The 21470-nt window shown below is 43.5% G+C and overlaps 1 protein-coding gene across 2 annotated transcripts in view; it reads left to right on the plus strand.

Annotated features, from left to right (window-relative positions):
• The window catches only part of cenpp (centromere protein P), a 211202-nt gene that overhangs the window by 138371 nt on the left and 51361 nt on the right, over nucleotides 1-21470 (plus strand). The gene's annotated exons all lie outside the window — the stretch shown is intronic.

Raw genomic sequence — 21470 nt, forward strand, 5'->3', positions numbered from 1 at the left:
GAAGGAGTGTGGATGAATATAATCATGTTGGACTTAATTTTACTGTAATAATTAACATTATTCCCATTAATATCACTGAGATAATTTCTGCCATTATAACTATACATTGGTACAAAAAATATAGCATTTAATTACTTCTATTAATAGTAATTATTAATATTTTTGTTATTATTTTAAATATGAGTTTCAAATTCCTACATGGTAAAAACAAAAAATAGCATTAGAAAAATAAAGATTTGCTAATTATTTTTTGAACAATTCATATAGGTTATCTTTATTTTAATCATGTCCTTGTTACTTTCAGTTGCATTAGGACCTCATTGCGTTTTTACTTTGATTTCAAAATGTTATAAAATATTACAGATGTTTCTCGGGACAATAATAAATATAATCTTTTGTCCAGATTAAATTTCTGATTGTGATGTCAATCGTATATTTTTCCAATACTAAGAGTATTTCTTCTATTATTTTTTACTTCCAATTGTTTGGAAATGGCAGATTTCATAAAGTAATCATATTATGTTTTGAAGAACAAAACATGCTATGAGATATGATATTCAGAAATCAAAGAATAAGACAGGTGCCAGTTTTTTGGTAAAGCTGCCCACTTATTATTGTCTTGGTTTTTTTTCCAACGGATTACCAAATTTCCACTGAATCCACTCCCACTATCCCTTTAGACAGTGCATTCAGATCCTATCAATTCAATGGATACAAATAACTATCAATTGCATTGCGGTCTCTGGAAAATTTTGAAAGATGTAATTCCAGTAATAATAAAATACAAAAGTCTCTTATTTGTTGAGGCTGAGCTTTATCAATAAGTCAAAGTGTTCACTAATGAGCTGTGCATGAAGTAAAGAATGCTGTTAGTAGATGTTATATTAGCTTGTTCTCACACTTAAAATGGACTGCCAATATTATATACCTCTGTTGTGCGTGAGCCAAGAATGTATTATGAAAGATGCATTTAGATAGGAAGTTCCAACTATACCCGATGAGTAGGTTTACATCAAACAATATATAAGTACAAATAACATTTCAGAATTATACAAATGGATAAATCTACAATTTGGACAAAGCTTTTTACAATGTTAAATTCAATGAAATAAATGCTTTTGAAATTGCCTTTCTCATGACAATAGCAATAATATTTTAAAAAATAGAGAATTGGATCTAAAGTCACAATCAAGCACGCTGTAATAGTTTAGTAAGATTATGTGACTACAAAGTATTATTTCAGTGCACATTAGTAGAATTTCACAATTTGCATATTTGGTATGCCAAGCTACATATGGATGAACATGCATTTATATATTTATTCACAAAATGCTGGAGTAACTCAGCAGGTCAGGCAGCATCTCGGGAGAGAAGGAATGGGTGACGTTTCGGGTCGAGACCCTTCTTCAGACCTCGACCCGAAACGTCACCCATTCCTTCTCTCCCGAGATGCTGCCTGACCTGCTGAGTTACTCCAGCATTTTGTGAATAAATCGATTTGTACCAGCATCTGCAGTTATTTTCTTATGCATTTATATATTGTTTTTTATTTCAGCATGTCCTAAACCACTTAATGGCTAATGATTAATTATAAAGAGATTACAACAAAATACCTAACTTTGCGAACTATTGCTTTTACTCATTTGTACTTTGAGTTCAATTAATCTATACCTAAAAGCAATATTTTTTTTAATCAAAAGTACCTTTTAAACTTACCTACCTCACAGAAGCAAAGAAAAGACTGCTGTTGGCAAATAATCTTGAAGATTCACATAGATTTTTGTAAATTAATACTTCACAAACTCTTAAAGCGTACAACATCTTTTAATGATAGCACAGCGTATTACATACATCTTCAAGCACTGGCTACGTTCCTCTACTGAACTGTACCCAGGAAGGGAAGGCGTTATGATTGATGTTAACTAGGCGGGGTTAATGGTACTGAGGTAACTATGTTATTGGTTGCATATAAACCATCTACATCCTTCCCCCTAGAAAATTAAACAGATTGTTGTCACAACAACAGGATTAATAACAGAATTAAGCAAAATCGCCATAGCGCACAGGTGGCTTACTAATCCGGCCCGAGCGCGTACGAATGTCTCCCCCTCCCCCCGAAAGAGCAGAAGAAACCGGAGGACACGAGGCAGCAGGGGAACCAGGGAAGGGAGGTGCGGTGGTAGAACCGGGAGAGTGGGAACCGGCAACAGGGGACCCGCGCAGAGGGGAACCGGGCGCGCGATATGGGGACCGAAGCATACAAGGAACGCTGGCCGGGACGGCAGCCGGCTGCTGGTATGAGAGCGGCGGGGCATAGGGTCCCGGGGGCTGCGGCTTTGGCTCATTAACCGCAAGCAGGTGTTGTCGGCTTCTTCGGTAGATGGTGCCCTCATGGTCCACCAGGTACGAACGAGGTGAGTCGGCCACCCCAACCACGGTGGCCAGACGGGAGTGACCGCCGGCGGTCTGCAACCGAACAACCTGTCCAGGCAAAAGAGGATCGAGTGGTCTGCACGACCGATCGTGGGAACGCCGCTGGCTGTCATGCTTCTCTTGAATACGCCTCTGCACGGAGGCAGGCTCCAGCACCCGAGGTTGCAGCTGGCGCTGGGCAATCGGGATAGTAGATCTGGTATTCCTTGACATCAGACGCTGAGCAGGTGACCCCATGGCCGGATCCCTGGAAACATTCCTGAGGTTTAGGAGATCCAAGTACAAATCAGTGTTGGAAAGTCTCGCCTGTTCCATCAGATGCTTGGCGCTGCGGACGGCCCGTTCTGCAAGTCCGTTGCTCTGTGGGTACTCAGGGCTGCTGGTGAAATGCACAAAGTCTTATCTCCTCCTCATTCTTCTCCCGTGGTGCCACGAGGTGATCGAGGCTCCCAACTTTTTGAAGCCCCCACCGGGCGATGGAAAGTCCCAGGGCCGAGCTGAGCAGGCCGATGAGCAGGCTACAATTTTTATCCCAGAAGTTATTATAAGAAGAAATCTATTGAGACGTTTAATTGACAAGGAAAGATTCCTGTATCTACAGAAGTTCTTCTCCAGCAATCAGATCATGTTCAAACAGAAATGCTCCTGGGCCATCACTTCATGCAACTCTCAACCAAATATTCAGAATGCATTGTAAGTGCTCATATGTTTCCCATCACGTCTTGTAACCAGGCCAAGACGTTACTTCTCTGGATTTCTAGATGATCCCTATAATAGCTATGAAGTCCTGTGGTTCAACGTGGGTGATACAAAGATGGCACCCTGCCACACTAAATATTATTGTTATGATACAAACAACCTAACTAACTGCAATAAGAACAGAAACCTGAAGCAGTTGTCCTACCTTTTCCCCATGTTTATGCAATAAATGTAAGTGAAAAGGGAATGTTCCACAAAAGATTCATTTGATTTATGTGAAATTCTGACCAAAATAATTATTTGAGCTAATTGAATATAAGAAGAATCCCATCAGATTAATAACCATAATGGCATTGGAGTCATAGTTATAGAGTCATGCAGCACGTAAACAGTTCTTCAGTCCAACGTCCATGCTGACCAAGATGCCCCATCTAGGCTAGTCCCATATCCCTCTAAATATTTCCTCACCATGTACCTGTGCCTTTTAGATGCCATTTTAGTACCTGCCTCAAATATCTCATCTGGCAGCTCATTTCATATAATAATAATAATAATAATAATTCATTTATTTTATATAGCGCCTTATTGGGTGCTCAAAGCACTTTACAAAAACAATCAACATAAAAACAAACAGACAAACTATCCTAACGGAAAAGCGGCGAATAAACAACGCCAGCGTCCTCTCACGTCAGGGTCCGGCAGTAGACAACAAAAAGCACAGGACACACAGATACAATTTTTACACAAACAGCCATCACAGTGATTGCTCTAGGCACACCCTCACTGTGATGGAAGGCAAAGTCTTATCTCCTCCTCATTCTTCTCCCGTGGTGCCACGAGGTGATCGAGGCTCCCAACTTTTTGAAGCCCCCACCGGGCGATGGAAAGTCCCAGGGCCGAGCTGAGCAGGCCGATGAAAGTCCTGAGCCCCCACCAGGCGATGGAAAGTCCCAGGGCCGAGCTGAGCAGGGTGATGAAGGGCCTGCGAGCGGGTCGATCGTACCTCGCGCTTCGGTCGAAGCTGCTACGGCTGGAGCTCCCAAAAACCGGTCGCCAGCCAGGGACCTGCGAACTCCCGATGTTGCGGTCTGCAGGGCCCACGGCCGAAGCCTCCGAGATGGTAAGTCCAGGCCCTGCGACCGGAGTCTTCAAGGTCGATCCCAGCTGGAGGCCGCCGACTCCACGATGTTAGGCCGTAGCGCGAACGGAGATACGACACGGTAAAGGTCGCATCTCCGTTGAGGAAGAGATTAGAAAAAAAGGTTTCCCCCAACCCCCCCACCACCCCCCCACATACACAGAGTTAAAAATAGAACAAAACGTACATTAAACGATGACAAAAAACAAAAAAAAGACAGAGAGACTGCCGGTGAGCTGCAGCTGCAGAACACAGCCACGCCCCTTATACCCACCATCCTCTGATTAAAACAATTGCCCATCAGGCTCCTATTAAATCACCTTAAACCTATGTCCTCTGGTTCTTGATTCACCTACCCTGGGTAAAATACTCTGTGCATTCAACCTATCTATTCCCCTCATGATTTTATGCACCTCCAATATTATCCCACAGCCTCCTGCTCTCCAAGGAATCAAGTCCTAGCCTGTCCAACCTTTCTCTGTAGCTCAGGCTATCGGGTCCTGGCAACATTCTTGTAAGTTCTCTCTGCACTCTTTCCAGCTTTAATCAAAATCTTTAATGAAAAAGTATTTTAATTACCATGCTTTAATTTGCTTGAGTTGAATTGTACTCATTTTGTTTGGTTACTTTGATAGAAATCTGCGTAATTCAGTGATGACTTTAACATGCCAAAATGTTGATGTGGGAAACGAGAAGTAATTTATGGCATTAGAGCTTTATTGGAAGCTTCATCTGTTTTAAAGCTATGTTAGAATTTCAGCACTTTTATTGATACTTTAAAAACAATGATCACTCCATTCGGTGTTCTGACCAACTTGCTATGATTGCACTTTTAAAGCCCAATATGGTACATTGCTGGTGCCAGGCTGTCAAATTTTCCAAGGAATTTGAAGTTATTCTCTATTAAATCCCCCAAATACTTTAAAGTCACTTTTTTAGATGTTAAACAGGATTATAATAAACTTAGCTGTGAGCCAGGACCCCAGTTAGTATAAGAAGAGTGTGCAAACCAGACCCTTTGTGAGTTGAAAGGAAACAAGGGAACTGGGGCCCTGAGAGTTTAAATGGAGAATGGGAAATGGGTCCCTGTCAATGGAAAGACAGAATGGGAATCATCATGCCAGTGAGGTGAAAGGGAGCATGGGAGCAAGGTTCTAACGAGTTGAAAGGGAGACCAGGAACTGTGGCCCTAGTGAGTAAAAAGGGAGTAAGTGTTATCGGGTGTGCAAGATCCTGAATCAAGGTTTCTGAATCATCAGATAGTGGATTATCAGATATTTTGTGACTTTTTTTGTTAGCAGAACAGCGGTGTGCAACAGTTTCACTCCCTTTCTTTGGGAATAAACATTTATGCTTTTCACTTGAACATTTTGGGATTGAATCATAACATGGAGGGAAATGGACAGATGATGAGTTAAGTTGGACCTCTAGACTTATGGAGAAGAGGGGAAATAGCTGGCAGAAAGGGGAGACGGGAAGTGACGAGGCAAGGACTGGCAACCAATAGTTGGATCCAGGTAAGGAGAAATTGATTGGCACCAAGTGAGGGAAACAAGGGTGGAGATAGTAACCAAGGCTGGATAAATAGAGAAGACAAAAGGGTGCAAATGGTGGAATCCGATGAGAACTGGTAGAAAAAGAAGAGGGGCAGTGATGGGGATTCTGTTTCGGATTCTAACTCATCCACATCTCAATCTCATTCTTTCTTTAAGGTAACTATATTAAAACTCAGGACTTTGATGGATTTTTACCTATTTCTGCTTGCATCTCATTTTCAGTTGAACATCCATTTTTGGCTGATTATGGCATTGTAACGAGCCTTGGCATGATATAAGGTGCTACTTAAATGCTAGTCATTGTTATTAATGTAAAACAACAAATTGGCTCTACATATTAATGTTACTGGATAAGATAATTTATTATCCACTGCTTTATGGTATTTTACAAGTCGCAGAAATGGATACAAATCACCCATACGTGATTTGATTGACGTGAAATATTTTTTGGGCAGTTAAAAAAGAAGCAAGGAAGAAAGTTGTAGTAGTCCTGACCATCATTTTTTCAATCCTCCCCAGCTGCAGGAATGATGGCATGTGCTTGGAGGATTGCATTATTGTTTAAAAAGGGAGAAAATGATTAATGGGGTAATTGCAGTCCAGTTAATTTCTGTGGTGGGGCAATTATTGGAATAAACCTTCATTTAGAAAGACAAAGATTAATCAGGTACGGTTTTACGGCATGGTACGGCATGGATTTACAGTATTTAGGAAAGATCCTGGCTGTGTAAACTGTTTGAACTTTTGGACCAATGAAAAGGAAGAACAGTGTATTTTTGACAAGGTCCTGCAGTGGAAGGTAATCAAAACTGATCCAAAGGACTGTAACAAATTGGATAAAAATGTGTTAGAGATAGGAAGTAAAAAATAATGGTTGACAGACTGGAAGACTGTTACCATCGGGATTTCATCGGACTTGATATTTGTACTCTTGCATTTTGGAATAAATTTTGACATAAATGAAGTTTTGTAGATGATACAGAAATTGGCTTATAGTGACAGTGAGAAGCAAAGCATTGCACTGAAGGAAGAGATAGGACATTTGGATAGCTGGGCAGAAAATTGCCAAATGGAACTTAATCCAGAAAAGTTGAAGTGCAAGAAGGGATAGGAATACATACTAATTCATAGGAGGATATTGAGTGGTGTGAATAAGAAAGGGACCTGGAAGCCTATGTCCACAGGTCATTAATAGTAAAATGAAGAGTCAATAGGTTTAGATGTCAAAAGGCATAGATGTTGCTTTCCCTTATTAATGAAAACTATATACAGAGCTGGTTTCTGGATATACAGGACAGTTTTCTTAAATGCATACAGTTCTGATATAGGAAAGATCCAATTGCAATGTCATAAATGCATTATTGGGATGTTGCCAGGGCTGTAATAATACAACTATGTAGAAATTTCAGGTAAGATTTGCTTTTTTTGGAGCAGAGACTGCTGAAAGTTTTCTTCGTCCCAAGGTGGTCAGGAACACTCTGCCTGAAAGGGTGGTGGAGAAAGAAACTTTCCTTCAGAAGTGCTTGGATGTGTACTTGAAGGTAGAATCAAGCAGGGTAACTGTTTTCCAACTGACATGAATTTAATAGCATCCTATTTCATAAATTTAATTTGGTCTGTGATTCAGTCATCATCGACATAGTTAGTTCTCAGTGATTTATTGCTGTGCATGCAAATGTAAAATGTGCTTGAGTTAAAGTAATATAATTTAAACATAATGGCATGAAACTATTACATGAGACATGGAAGTACAGATGTTCAACACTTGTAGCTGACATTTTCTGACTCTCGTGTTATTGGCCGAAAAGGCCTGTTTCCGGCTGTATATATATGATGATATGATATGATATATTGGCTTTGTTCTTTAAAAACAAAACAGTTGTTATTTTGCATTCCCAGTGCCAATAAAACATAAAAGGGTTTAACACCAAGTTATTGAGACCACTTGCTTAAAAATTCAATAAGTAAGGTTGTAAATTGCAAATCAAATCCCGAGTCATTGTATTTTGTTCAGTTTTGACAACAAATAAACTAAACTAATGCCAATCACTAGACAGCATCTCATTTCCATGTACGTGATGTGAACTTTCCACATTTTTAAAACTATTTATAATATACCACTGCACCTACCTAATGTGACTGATTCTTGAAATTCACTTTACAGATCAGGTCCTTAAAACAGCAACAACATTGTCAGTGTCAATAGGCAGAATTCCAAACACTTTCATAAAGTCATCTTCATTGTTATCTTCTCCATCTTAAGTGCTTAAGGAGGGAGTGTTGTGTTTTCAATCTGCCATCTTTCCACTGATAAATTGAGCCTTCAAATCTGCCATTACCATAACAAGTACAGTTGCACTGTGGGAACTGTCGTGTTTATATCCCAATCAATTACATAAAAAATCACAACTTGTCTTCATTTTCCTAGGATCTTGTGCAGGTGAATTGTCTGCCTTGTTTGCCCATGTTACATGTGATTTGACTTCAAAAATAATTTAGGAATTCTGAGATAGTTTAGAACATCATGGGGATACATAAAGTACTAAGAACAACAAGTTGTTTCTTTTCATGGGCCATTGCAGAAATTTTGAAGGACCAACATTTCCTTCTGGCCACATTTAAGGCATTCCCCTGTCTCCTCTACCAGCACATCCACTTGTAAACTTTATAGTAATCAATAATAATATATATCAGTACCTTATTTTGAAAGCTTTCCCATTCCTTGTTTATTTTACATTATTTCACATTTGTTGTATTAATTTTTAAAGTTTCTTTCTCCATCAGATGATCAATGTTGGGTTGGGTGGGGTGGGGGAGGAATTAATTTTATTTTCTGAGTAATAGATTTATGTCGTGACTTCTGGAGCGAGAAGGGTTTTCTTTCACAAACAATGTGCAAGGAGTCATGTTTAAATGGTGCAATTAAAAGCCTTGAGCATGATTATGCACAGGAATAACATGTAATTTGTGGAATCGTGTGGGAATTCCCAATAGGCCTTGGTGATTTGTAACCATAGTGAGTGTTCCAAAACCAGTGGTTCTGGTTAACAGAGATTGCTATTGCAAGAAGTGGAGCTAAATCACATGGTGTAATGATGGATAGGCAGCATAACCACAGAAGAGTACACAGTCAAATATTGTGATAGTGGAGCTGGATATTTGGTTTAGGAACATTCCTTTTGCACTTTTTTTCATCAGAGAAAATGGAAGGTCCATCCAGCGCTTTGGAGATACATGGCCCTTTGGGGCATGAGGGAAGAATCCATGGCAAACACCACGACTAAACAATTAAGGGCTGTCCTCTAAGATACACCCCAGCAGACCTTAGTACTTTTAATAAAACCTTTTGCCCTGGTCATTGTGTATGCCAACTTCAATTTTATAAAGAGCATGGATATTTGGATGTGTTAAAAATATAATTTGGGAAGCAAGTCTCACACATTTGTAGTTATTGATGGATATGAAACATAAAAGGTTGGATTGCAGTTGCAATCCAAATGGTGTATTAAAGGAATTATAGGATGTGGAGCTAATGCACAAAGTGCCACTGGTAGAGCAGAGTGAGAGGCTGAGTGACCTACTTTCCATTCTATTTCCCATAATCTTATATGTATGCGTACAGCATGAGTGCGGGACATACTCATCTCAGATTGCCATGGTGCCTTAAATGATCAAAGTAGTGCCGACCTAACTTAGCGTTGACCTCATTTTGCACTTCCATTCAAGTATATACAGCATTAAAAAAACATGCACTATTGATTGATTTTCCAGGACATTGCCGTTAATCATGGTTGGGATAAGAATAGTGCCAGGGGGTGGACCTGTTTTGGATGTTTTTGATCAACAGAAACAGAGTGAATATTCATTCTGGATTTTGTGGTTTCCTTGTATGAATATCAGCTTGATGAATTTTCCCTTCTGAGAATACATTTTTAAATTGTATTTTGACATATTTTTTTCCTCAATGATTTTCCCATTTCAGACTGGCTTCGAGGCTGATGGCAAGTCTACAATGGTAAATTATTTCAAGTACACCAAATGCAACTGAAGGTGTTATCTCCTTCTCATTCTGCCTTTGCTTTCAATAAAAAATGTTTTGGCAGGTTATTATTAAACTTTGAAATTTAATATTGACTCAACAATTCTGCACAACCAGGCTTTTGCTTCACTAGAATTCTGTAGCAGTAGAGAATAATTAACAAAACTGTGTGATATTGGGTCATTTAAGTAATAAAGATGAGTAAGGCAACCTCAGCATAAAAGTCGCATACACGAAAAAGAGAAAATCAGATGTAAGATCTGTAATCCCAACTATGAGGGCTTAACAGCTGATGTCGATATATACTATATTTTCCATGTCATTCTCCGACTATTTCTGATGATTTGTATGAACTCCAATACCTAGGAGCTCTCTGAATGGGAGGTAAATGGAAAATTCTGTAAAATTGCACCTCAAGGAATACAGATATTTTAAAGGTGAGGAGGACAGTATGTTTCCAGCTATGATGAAAGCTCAAAATGGAATTCATACATATGTGGCACACATCACTTTGGCTGTTTAAAGATGAGATACAAAGGAAGGCAAACCCAATCAGAAAGCACAAAAATAGAATCTATTTAAGTTATAAATGTGACACTTTAGCATTGTCACAAATTTAACAAAGTAGGACTTCAAGATACTAGCCAGACATCACACAATTGCCTTCTCCAAAATGCAATGTTTCACATTTACAGCTTGGTGGTACTGTACTAAGCTGCTTCACTAATAACAAGGGTTTTTATTACCTCTCGTACAAAACGAAAGGCACATTTTTACTTGACAAATGCAAATAATGTCTCATTAAAAGACTCATCACAATCCAGCAATCAGAAATAGGAAAAAAACAACCAAAACAATTCAATACTTCAAAAGTACTGTAAAAGATCAACTGGAAAGGCAAACTGGAAAAGGCAATTTTGGATTTAGTATTATGTTGTAGCGACCATTGAGAGTGGTCCTGGGTGTCGAACCCTCAGATTGGCCAGCAAGGTCACGTGTGGGTGCGACCGTAGGGATTGGTCCAGGGAGTGAGACCGCTGATTGGACAGCGTCGTCACGTGCGGTTTTGGCGCCCAAAAGAGTCAGTTGGGAGACTTCTTCGAAGAGAACAGTTAGTTTTAATGGTTGTCTGTAATCTCGTTAAGTAAACTTTGTGATCGAATCTTGCTGTCGCAATAAACTTCTTCAACAAAGAACGAGCCTCCAGACTCGCCATATTGGTGACCCTGACGTGATCCAGCCGATCACCTACCATGAGTGAACAAGACGCCTCGTTTTTGGCTTCTACGCCCGGCGCGGTCAGCGTTCAGTTTCCGTCGTTTTGGGCACATCAACCACAATCTTGGTTTGTCCATACCGAAGCCTAGTTTCACTTAAGAAACATCTCAGCAGACGCGACAAAGTACTACTACCTCGTCAGCGCTCTACCGCCGGAGACGATCGCACGGGTGATGTGGTTCATCGTCAACCCTCCCGCAGAAGACAAGTACGAGGCCATGAAGGCACTGTTGTTACGAACCTTCGGATTCAGCAGGCATGACCGAGCTAAGAGGCTTATAATAATATAATAATAATAATAATAATAAGCATTTATTTTATATAGCGCCTTTCCAGAAGCTCAAAGCGCTTACATAAACAATCAAACATAAAAACAAACAGACAAACTATCCTAACGGAGAAGCGGCGAATAAACAACGCCAGCGTCCTCTCACGTCAGGGTCCGGCAGTAGACAACAAAAAGCACAGGACACACAGATACAATTTTTACACAATTTTTACACAAACAGCCATCACAGTGATTGCTCTAGGCACACCCTCACTGTGATGGAAGGCAAAGTCTTATCTCCTCCTGATTTCTTCTCCCGTGGTGCCACGAGGTGATCGAGGCTCCCAACTTTTTGAAGCCCCCACCGGGCGATGGAAAGTCCCAGGGCCGAGCCGAGCAGGCCAATGAAGGGCTTGAGCCCCCACCGGGCGATGGAAAGTCCCAGGGCCGAGCCAAGCAGGCCGATGAAAGTCCTGAGCCCCCACCGGGCGATGGAAAGTGCTGCGGCCAAGCCACGCAGGGCGATGAAGGGCCTGCGAGCGGGTCGATCGTACCTCGCACTTCGGGGCGGTCGAAGCTGCTACGGCTGGAGCTCCCAAAAACCGGTCGCCAGCCAGGGACCTGCGAGCACCCGATGTTGCGGTCTGCAGGGCCCACGGCCGAAGCCTCCGAGATGGTAAGTCCAAGCCCTGCGACCGGAGTCTTCAAGGTCGATCCCAGCTGGAGGCCGCCGACTCCACGATGTTAGGCCGTAGCGCGAACGGAGATACGACACGGTAAAGGTCGCATCTCCGTTGAGGAGGAGATTTGAAAAAAGGTTTCCCCAAACCCCCCCACCACCCCCCCCCCCACATACACAGAGTTAAAAATAAAACAAAACGTGCATTAAACGATGACAATAGACAAAAAAACAAAAAAAAGACAGAGAGACTGCCGGTGAGCCGCAGCTGCAGAACACAGCCACGCCCCCTTATGCACCTACCGGATCTCGGAGATCGGCTGCCGTCCGTTCTCATCGCTGAAATGTTAGCGCTAGCAGGTGTACACACGGATTGCCTCATGTTCGAGCAGGCATTCCGAGAGAAGCTTCCCGAAGATGTCAAACTCATGCTCACGGATTGTTCTTTTAAGGACCTCGTGGCATATGCAGAAAAAGCCGATGCGCTCATGGCGTCCAAATCAAAAGAAGCAGTTCAATCAACAATGTCTCGGCAACAGCGGCCACGCCACAGCGGCATCAAGATGGCGCCGCGTCTCCCGCCATTTCTCCAAAAGACCGCCAAAAGGATCCGCACAAGCGCGGCTGGTGCTATACCATCTACGATGGGGTGGAGAATCCCGCAACTGCCGCTCACCTTGTACCTTCTCGGGTAATGCCTCGGCCGATCATACATAGAGGCGGTTGCGATTGGCCAGAACCGACGCCTCTACGTCCGAGATCGATTCACGGACACAGAATTTTTGGTTGACACGGGAGCCATAGTGAGTATCGTACCGCCGACCGCCCTCGAGACCAGATAGGGTAAGACAGGTCCATCGCGGTTAACGGCAGCCCCATCCGCACGTATGGAACGCGGACAATGTCCCTGGCTTTAGGCATCCGCACGTACGAATGGCCATTCATTATCGTGGACGTCAGCCAGGCGATCCTAGGCGCAGATTTCCTCTGGGCCTTTTCACTAGTCCCCGATGTCCGCAGTAACGACCTTCGACCCTCCGCCAGCAGTGATGAGCCCGCCGCTCCGCCTGCCGCCACCCCGCCCAGCCCGACTGTCCAGGCCGTCGTCGCGGCTCCCGACCCGTATGCTGATGTCCTGGCGGAGTTTCCAGAGCTGCTCATTCAACGCTTCGACGCCCCTTCGGCCAGGCACGGCGTGGTCCACCACATCCGCACCGAGGGCCCCCCCGTTTTCGCTCGGGCCCGGAGGTTACCGCCCGACAAGCTGGTGGTGGCGCGGGCAAAATTCAGGAAGATGGAAGAAATGGGCATTGTCCGACAGCCCGTGGGCCTCGCCGTTGCATATGGTCTCCAAAGCATCTGGGGGGTGCAGACCATGCGGCGATTACTGGCGCCTCAATGCTGTCACCACGGCTGACCGCTACCCCATACCGCACCTCCAGGACTTCTCATCTGGACTGGAAGGTGCCGTGGTGTTCTCCAAGATCGATTTGGTGCGGGGCTACCACCAGATCCCTGTGCGTCCGGAGGACATACCAAAAACTGCCACGATCACTCCGTTCGGGTTGTTCGAATGGTTGCGCATACCTTTCGGTTTAAAGAACGCGGCACAGGCCTTCCAGCGACTCATGGACCGTGTTGGTCGAGATTTGCCTTTTGTGTTCATTTATTTAGATGATATCCTGGTCGCCAGCCCCTCGGAGCAGGAACACCTGGCCCACTTGCGGACTGTATTCCAGCGGCTCCAAGACCACGGGCTCATCATCCAACCCTCCAAGTGTCAATTTGGCCTCCCTTCTCTCGATTTCTTAGGGCACAGAATCACTGCTGCCGGCGCCACCCCTTTGCCCGAGAAGGTGGAGGCTATCCGTGCATTCCCGCGGCCCACCACAGTGAAGGGTCTGCAAGAGTTCATGGGCATGGTGAACTTCTACCATAGGTTCGTCCCGGCAGCAGCACGGATCATGCGCCCGCTCTTCCAGTGCCTCGCGGGTAAACCTGTCGAGTTGGTGTGGTCCTCGGCCGCGGAGTCGGCCTTTGCAACAGCTAAGACGGCTTTGGCAGACGCCACCATGCTTGTCCACCCGAGCGCCTCCGCCTCCATGGCCCTGACGGTTGATGCGTCAGACGTGGCGGTGGGAGGGGTTTTGGAACAGCAGGTCGGTGGCCTTTGGCAGCCCTTGCCGTTTTTCAGCCGGCAACTGAGTTTGGCTGAGCTGAAATATAGCGCCTTTGACCGAGAGCTTCTGGCTCTCTACTTAGCTGTCCGTCACTTTAGGTATTTCCTAGAAGGCCGCCCGTTTGTGGCCTTTACGGACCATAAACCGTTAACTTTTGCTTTTTCCAAATTGTCGGACCCATGGTCGGCCCGCCAGCAGCGGCACCTGACTGCCATCTCTGAGTTTACCACCGATGTCTGTCATGTCGCGGGTAAGCTTAGTGCCGTTGCTGACGCCCTGTCTCGGCCTGCTGTTTCCCCCATTTCAGCGGTAGACTGCGAGGTGGATCCCCAGGAGCTTGCGGAGGCACAGCTCCTGGCGGACACTGCCTCGGCATACCAGTCTGCCACTTCAGGGTTGAAGTTGGCTCAGGTGGCCTGCGGGCCAGCGGGCACAAAAGTCTGGTGTGATGTTTCCCTTTCCCGTCCCAGGCCGGTGGTGCCGCCCTCCCTTCAGCGCCGGGTGTTTGATGCCATTCACGGGCTGGCGCACCCGTCCATCCGCTCCACCTCTGCCTTAGTAGCCGCTCGGTTTGTGTGGCATGGCCTGCAAAAGCAGGTAGCCGCTTGGGCTCATTCCTGCGTTCCCTGCCAGACCGCTAAAGTTCAACGCCATGTCCAGCCCCCGGTACAAGAGTTTGCGGTCCCAGCGGTCCGTTTTTTCCTTATTCATGTGGATTTAGTCGGACCTTTACCTTCCTCCTGGGGCTACACCCATCTGCTCACGGTGGTGGATCGGTTCACCCGGTGGCCGGTGGCTTTCCCATTGTCAGATACCTCCGCTGCCTCTTGTGCCAGGGCCCTGGCCCTCCATTGGGTGGCCCGTTTCGGGGTTCCATCAGTTATTACCACCGACAGGGGGCCGCAGTTCACCTCTGGGCCACGCTAGCAGAGCTGTACGGCTCCTGGTTGCAACACACCACGGCGTACCACCCTCAGGCTAATGGGCTCGTGGAGACGTTCCACCGACAATTCAAGGCGGCCCTCAGTGCGAGGCTGGAGGGCCCGGACTGGGTAGACCAACTTCCCTGGGTCCTTTTGGGCATTCGGACCGCTCCTAAGCAGGATCTGGGTGCTTCGTCCGCGGAACTAGTATATGGCTCGCCACTTCGAGTACCCTGAGATTTGCTGCCGGAGTCCTCTGGTCAACTGCCTTCAGTTCCGTCGGTTTTAGCATCACTCCGGGCACGCGTGGGTTCCCTGGCTCCGGTTCCGACTTCGCGTCATGGGTGTCTCATGGTGCACGAACCGCCTGCCTTGAAGGACTGTGAGTTTGTATTTCTGCGTAGGGATGCCCATCGTTCCCCGTTGCAGAGGGTCTATGAAGGGCCGTTCCGGGTTTTGCGTAAAGGGACGGTCACCTTCACCTTAGACGTGGGCGGCAGGAGTGAGCTCGTCTCGGTGTCCAGGCTTAAACCTGCGCACTTGGATCCGGACAGCCCTGTCCTGGTCGGCCAACCGCCTCGGCGAGGCCATCCTCCTGCAGTTCCACCCGGTCCAGGACCCCCCGCTCCTGCAGTTCCACCCGGTCCAGGACCCCCCGCTCCTGTGGTTCCGGCTGCTCCTCTCCTTACTCGTTCTGGTCGTGAAATCCGACTCGCTGCTAGGTTCCGTACCTCGGGTTCTGGGGGGGGGTCATGTAGCGACCATAGAGAGTGGTCCTGTGTGTCGAACCCTCAGATTGGCCAGCAAGGTCACGTGTGGGTGCGACCGTAGGGATTGGTCCAGGGAGTGAGACCGCTGATTGGACAGCGTCGACACGTGCGGTTTTGGCGCCCAAAAGAGTCAGTTGGGAGACTTCTTCGAAGAGAACAGTTAGTTTTAATGGTTGTCTGTAATCTCGTTAAGTAAACTTTGTGATCGAATCTTGCTGTCGCAATAAACTTCTTCAACAAAGAACGAGCCTCCAGACTCGCCATAATGTAATGAACCGGATTTGATAAGGGAACGCAAGGTAAAGGAACCATTAGGAAGTAGCGACCACAGTTTTAATCTGCAAATTGAGAGGAAGAAGGTGAAATCGATGTGTCGGCTTTGCAGCTGGGCAAAGGAGACTAATGAGGTAGGAGCTGGCCAAAGTTGACTGCAAAGAGACCCTCGCAGGGATGACGGTGGAACAGCAATGGCAGGAATTTCTAGGAATAATCCAGAAGATGCAGGATCTATTCATTCCAAAGAGGAAGAAAGATTCTAGGTGAAGAAAGAGGTGATCGTGGCTGACAAGTGAAGTCAAGGACAGTATAAAGCTAAAAGAGAAGGCATATAACGTAGCAAAGATTAGTGGGAAGCCAGAGGATTAGAAAGCTTTTAAAGAATAACTGAGGTTAACTAAAAAGAAAATTCGGGGAGAAAATATGAAATACGAAGGTTAGTTGACAATAATATAAAAGAGGATAGCAAGAGTTTCTTCAGTTATTTAAAGAGCGAGAAAGAGGCAAGAGTGGATGTTGAACCACTGGAGAATGATGCAGAAGAAGTGATAATGGGGAATAAAGAAATAGCAGAGAAGTTAAACAACTCCAGTTGTGGCTGCATTTGGAATATTGTGAGCAATTGTGGGCACCATATCTGAGGAAGGATGTGCTGAGAGGGTCCAGAGGAGGTTTGCAAGAATTATCCCAGGAATGAGTAGGTTAACCGATGATGAGCATTTGTCGGTACTGGGCCTGTACTCACTGGAGTTTAGAAGAATGAGTGGGGACCTCATTGAAACATACAGAGTAGTGAAAGGCTTCAACAGAGTGGATGTGGAGAGGATGTTTCCATTAATGGGAGAGTCGAGAACTTGAGGTCATAGCCTCAGAATTAAAGGACATTCTTTTAGGAAGGAGATGAGGAAATTTCTTTAGTCAGAGGGTGGTGAATCTGTGGAATTCTCTGCCACAGAAGGCGGTGAAGGCCAAGTCAGTGGATATATTTAAGGCAGAGATAGATAGATTCTTGATTAGTACAGGTATCAGAGGTTATGGGGAGGAGAGTGGGATTAGGAGGAAGAGATGGATCAGCCATGATTGAATGGGGAGTAGATTTGATGGGCCAAATGGCCTAATTCTACTCTTATTCCGTATGACCTTAAAGTCTGGAAATGGAAACCCATAAAAGATCTGAGGCTCTGAGTTAAGGTAAAGATTTATGGAGGTTCACTTAAATATTTTCGAAACCAAAATGAAATCCAATGTAATCCAAAAATTTCAAGATTACGAATCTCCAGAAACATAAATCTTTGTGTGCATGAAGATAGAAGCGACATGTTTTTTCCTGAAAAGGGTTGTAAAGATGAAGAGGTATCATAGATTTCCAACTTCAGTAAAGTGAAAACTGTATGCATCACATGAGCCAAATATAATGGCTATGGCTATATAACTGCTCTAAGGCCAGTTGTAATGAAAGTCATGATGCATGTTTAATAATGGAAGGCTGATCCATTAACTTGCGTTTTCTGTCCTGTCAAGGTGAAAGATTAAATCTCTGATTTATTTGAATTCTTCATATTAAATTCATTGATCAAAGTTTCAACATTTAAAATTAATCAATTCAGAGTAATAATTTTCCAAATAAATTATGGATTTTCCTAGATATTCATGGAATATATTCACAAATATTACTGGGAAGCATAATTGAATTTCTTAATTCTTATATGGCCATTTCCACAGTGTCGAGCTCTGGGTAAGCCTATAGCATGTAAACCTGTATAAAATCTTGGCACATTTGTTGAAACTCTCATCCAAGATTTCAATAATAATTCATGCTATTGCTTTTTAGATTGCTGAAAAGAGTTCTGTATTCTCAGAAATCGTGCACCTTGCCCATTTCTTTAAAGTCCTTGCACATATCTATAAAAGCTCAAGAATTCACATTTACAGCCACATTTTTCATCCATCAATCCTGCCCATAGGCTCCCATGGTATTGATTACAAACAAGGTACTCCCAAATAGTTATATCTTTCCTCACATTGTTATAAACTAACATCTTTGCGCATCTGAACCAGAAACATCTGTTCTTCAAGTTGTTTTTACTATTTGACTGTGACTAAATTAGTTCTTCATTTGTCAAAGAATCTTCTTAGTACACATTGTTTCCTCACTAGTTCGGCTCGATTATTGGTGGTCCTATCTCCTACTGTGAGATTCGTGTGAACAAGTAATTTCATTGCACTCTGGCAGAGAAGACTGTAAATTAATCTGGTATCTGCTTTGAGTTGTAATGATTCTTTAATATTATATTGAATGTTTATTGTAATGGATTTGGTGTAGTTTACTCAAACTCTTCCATTTTCAATGCTTTTTTTCCAATATTAAATCCATATTACTAATAATGTCAGAAGGTAAACACCATTAAAAACTTCTGTGTCCTTATAAATCAAAAGAGAACATACTGAAAAATAATTTCAACTTGTTTTCTGAACAGAGATCACCATCAGCTTTCTCCTTTGCGTGTTTGGTCCATCATTTCTTTGTACATGCATTTTAATTCAAGTCCGCGTCTGTTCATGGAGAACCACTGTTAAGGAAGGTCACGTTTGAAAATTTGCACTTTCCACACAGCTCCCAAAATTAAATATCCTTAGTATCTGTACTTTAAAATATTATTTAGATTTGGGAAGTTATAGCAAATATTTTTTAAATTGTTAAATATTAACAATCAAAAAATGAAAGAATTCTAATATTTTCAAGATTATTTAATATTAATTTTTCCTAAATGTCCAGCTCTTTACCAGTACTATCAGATACCTTATTACAAATACCATTAGTCAACATCAGTAAGTAATGGACCCAGGAGTCATCAACACAGATCTCTAAAAGTACACCACTTGGCTCTTCAAACTGTGTCAATGGTTGACGTCCTGGTTACTCTTTGCGATATGAGGGTTTTGCTCTGCATTTCTCCCAGCATGGAGACACATTTAATAAGATCGCTTTCCTTTCACATTTCCCTCATGAAAAATAAAGGGAGCAGCTTGTGTAAGCCTGGCTATAATAAGCCTCTCCTTTAATAAGAGATGCATTTATACCATTGGGCTGCCTAAATAAAACATGATCTCTGTTTTAAAATTAACTGATTTAGCAAGATAGCTCAGTATCCCAGTTATTTACTTTATTCTCTCTCCAGAGATTTTGAAGACCAGTGTGAGACAAGTGAAAATGGTTAGAACTTTCTTCTAGGCAAATTCTATTCCACTTTGTGGTTCTTACATGCTGTATATTTTCTGTAGCTGATTGTCTTTTGTACTTGTTAGCAAATGCTATCATGCTGTCCCGTGTTGCATCTTGATTCTTTCCTCTGAATCCTCCGCTAAATCTCTGAGCCAACATCCTTGCAAACTTGCATTACCCGCAGCCTTGCTTTCCTCTCCAGTCCTCAAATATGCTGTGCTGTCACAAATGCCTGCCCATTAACACTTAAAGGTCTTGAATCCCTCAAATATGGTTACCAACTTTGACCCAATACCAAAACTGCATATATGGTATGTATGCCATTTGTGTCATTATAGTAATTGTGAAGAGAATAATCTATTGTGCCCAGTCACCATCCAATTTCATATCTATTCTATTTCCTCCCCTAATCTTTCCTCAGTACTTCTCTGGGTGGCACAGTTAGTAAAGCTGCTGCTTAACAGTGCCAGAGACTACATATTCCGTCCCGACCTAAGGGCTGTCTCTGTTGTGGTTGCATGTTTTCCCTGTGATCACGTGGATTTCCTGCAAGTGCTCTGGATTTCTCCCTCATCCCAGAGACGGGTGGATTGTGAGATTAATTGAAATTGATTGAAACAACATGGAAACAGGCCCTTCGGCCCACCGAGACCGAGTTGACCATCGATCACACATTCACAACAGTTCTGTTATCCCACTTTCACATCCACGCCCTACAAACTAGGGGAAATTTAGAGCATTCAATTGACCTATAAACCCGCACTTTTTTGGAATGTGGGAGGGAACTGGAGTATTGGACAAAATCTATGCAGTCACAAGGAGAACTTGCAACCCCCACACAGACAGCACCCAACGTTGGAATCGAACCCGCATCTTTGGTGTTGTGAGGTAGCAGCTCTACCAGCTACACCACTGTGCCGACGTAATTGGTAACGATAAATTGCCCTTGTGTGTAGGTGAATGGTGGCATCTGGATTGGAGTGGAGAAGGTTAATAGGTAGCTAGAAGCAAAATGCTGAAGTAACTCAGCAGGTCAGGCACCATCTCTGGTGAAAAGGAATAGGTGGTTTCAGGTTCTGTCCTGGATCTCCTCCACTGTCAGAGTGAGGCCACACACAAATCGGAGGAACAGCACCTCATGTTTCACGTCGGCAGCTCACAACCTAGCAGCATGGATATCGATTTCTCAAACTTCAAGTAACCCCTGCTTTCCCTCTCTCTGTCCTTCCCCCATCCTAGTCCTCTTGTCAATTTCACCATTTGTATCCCTTCGTTATCATCTCGTCCTCAGCAAACAATGGACCATTGTGGGTTCTACCTTTTCTGAGTCATCGATGCAGGCTCTGATTTCTTCTGTACCTTCTAATACCTTTAGTTTTCCCCTCCCTGACTCTCAGTCTGATGGAAGGGTCTCGACCCTATTCAATTTCACCAGAGACGTGGCCTGACCCAGTGAGTTACTCCACCATTTTGTGTCTATCTTCGGTGTTAACCAGCATCTGCAGTTCCTTATTACACAAAGGTTAATGGGTATGTGGGAAGAATGTTTAAAAATGAATTATTATGGGATTAGTGTAAATGCATAGTTGATGATCAATGCAGACTCCATTTTAGTTTTGTAACATGCGTGTGTCGAACGGAATATTTTATTACATTAAAGGCATTCTTTAAGCACAAGTTGTGTTAGATTAACATCATTCATAAAAAAGTAAATTCTAGGCATTGAATTCCATTCTTGAACTTTTTAATTTTTATGAAGAGCAAATCAATTGCAGAATGAAATTAAAGAGCATTGTTTAAATATAAGGAGGCTGAGAGGTACTGCATGCATTCCACTGACAATTGGATACTTTGTTTAAACACCAATTCTTCATCTTGAAGTAAATACTAAAACTTTCTCACACTACCACAATATCTATTAACCAATCAATATTTTGTACATCAAATTTTAAGCACTGATTTGTTTGTTTCTGACTTATTCAGAGTAGTGACGTTCTATTAAATTTTA

This window comes from Rhinoraja longicauda, chromosome 17, assembly GCF_053455715.1.
Source record: "Rhinoraja longicauda isolate Sanriku21f chromosome 17, sRhiLon1.1, whole genome shotgun sequence".
NCBI classification, from domain to species: domain Eukaryota; kingdom Metazoa; phylum Chordata; class Chondrichthyes; order Rajiformes; family Arhynchobatidae; genus Rhinoraja; species Rhinoraja longicauda.